The following is a 2,334-nucleotide window of genomic DNA, read 5'->3' as shown; positions in this document are numbered from 1 at the left end:
CTTCTCCCCTCAATTTCTCTTAGTAGTTACCATTTCAAGCAAGCTTCACACCCAAGAACTTACTGCTCTTAATGAAGCAAATGAAAGCAATGAAACTCAAGCTGGAAAAAAAAAACTGTTTTAACTAAGTTCTAATAAAGCTTCTTACAGATTAAAGCCATACAGGTGAGATGTGCATAATGCTTACTTTTTTTGTGGTGCTTTGATGAAATAAGCAAAGAGACGTGAAAAATTAGTTGCATTCAACCAAACCTTTCCCCTCATCACCCTGTCACCCAACAGGCCACTAAATACACTAGAGAATGATTCTGAGAAACGGAAGACATGCTCCTTTGGTTCTCTTGATTTTCTCTCATTTCTGTGAATTTAATTTTCTGTGTGAGCATGTGTCTGAGCTGGGGCAGACAGATTGGTGCAGGGTTTCTTAAAAACAATTTTTTGCTCCATCAGACACAATATATTCTGCTGAAAGAGAAGAGAGCACTATACCCCAGGGAAAAGAAAGTTTCCCCAAAAGTTTGTTCCCTCCAAACTTTACAAAGGAAGAAGGCGTCCCTCTTGGGTGATTTAATTTAATTGTTATGTTTTTTAACTTTGTTCTGGGGAAAATTAAGCAACCATCAGCTGCACTTCATAGACAAATACCACTTTTTGGTAGATAGAACACAAAACTAGGAATCGGAAAACCAAAAAAAGAATCCTGGCACAGCGCTGGGTGATTTCATCTCCACATGCCTGAATTTCCTGTTTGCAAAATGAGATAGAGCTTCCCACTCGTCACTTCTTTCTTGGAGATGCTGTGAGGACTAATAGTCTTCACTCTGGTTTTTTTCTTCCAAGAAGCAGAGATTTTTAATGGTGCAAAAGACGCATCTTGGTAAGTATGGAGAGGGCAACGGAGGCACAATTCGGCGCCACATTTGACAGCTACAATTGAAGGCAGGGCCTGTTGCCTGCTCATGAGACGCTCACAGCTCAGAGGGGCATCAGACATCGAAAGAGATCATTGAACATGGCAAATGGCAAGATACACATGGGGACAGGCCAAACGGAGCTGAGTCTTTGCAGGTAGGAGACCCTGGAGGAAAAATTCACAGACTCTAGGTCCCAATTCTGAAGCCAGACTCTGAGCCAAGTGAGCGTGGACAAGTTACTTAACTTCACAGCGTCCCAGTTTCCTTATCTGTAGGAAGATAATAATAGTACCTCCCTCATAGGGATAGTGTTTAAAACACTCAGTGCCTGCCACATAATAAGTGATATTGTTAATGTCATTGACTGTGAGGATGAGTAAGATTATCCAGGCAAGGAAAGGAGTGAGAGAGCAGCCTGGACGGCTGAGGCCACAAACAGCACAAGTGATTTGTTAAAACTGTAAGAAATGTTCTGTCCCTAAAGCATAAAAGACCAGGAAGATAGGGCCAATGGGGGAGGTTCATGAAGATGTTTGCTACAAGCCTGATTTTATTTTATAAGCAATGGAGAGCCATTAAAAGATGATTAAAAAAAAAAAAAGTGGGACACCTGGGTGGCTCAGCGGTTGAGCATTTGCCTTTGGCTCAGGGTGTGATCAAGTCCCATATCAGAGTCCCCGCGGGGACCCTGCTTCTCCCTCTGCCTATGTCTCTGCCTCTCTCTCTCTCTTTCTGTCTCTCATGAATAAATAGATAAAATCTTTAAAAAAAAGAAAAAAAGGTAACGTGGTCAGATTTGTGATTTGGCAAATAATCAAATGAAGATACTGACAGGATACGGTAGATTGTTTACAAATGGCCACAACTATCTCTGTCCCTGTATCCGCATCTCATTATATTTCTGGAAGCATCCCCATAAGAGATTAAATGTTTCCCTACCTGTTTAATAGGGGTTGGCTTGGGACTTGCTTTATCTAATAAAACACAATCAACTTATATTGTGTAATTCCAAGCCTAAACTTCAAGAGCTCCTATGTTCTTCTCTTTACTCTTGTGGAACCCTGCCCTCCACCATGTGATCCAGCCCACACTAACTTACCTATTTAAATTACCTAAACTGCTGACCTCCAGAATCAGAAACTAAATAAGTAGTTGTTTCAATCTAAGTTTTTGGAGAGGGATGTTATGTGGCAATAGCTAACCGATACACCCAGTACAGAATTTTTTAAATAACTAAATTCAAATACTAGGCCTAACTTGCCCAGGGCAGCAATCTGGGGTAGACCTCCCTCTCACCAATATCTAATTCAACACTGAAGCTTCCTGCATCTATCTTGTAATAGACATGCACATGCCACTGAAGACACAATGAATGGGATAATAATGACACATTTTTATTAGCAAGAAGCTGTACATTGTA

This window comes from Vulpes lagopus, chromosome 4 (assembly GCF_018345385.1).
Source record: "Vulpes lagopus strain Blue_001 chromosome 4, ASM1834538v1, whole genome shotgun sequence".
Taxonomy (NCBI): Eukaryota; Metazoa; Chordata; class Mammalia; order Carnivora; family Canidae; genus Vulpes; species Vulpes lagopus.
Note: the sequence above shows the minus strand (reverse complement) of the source record.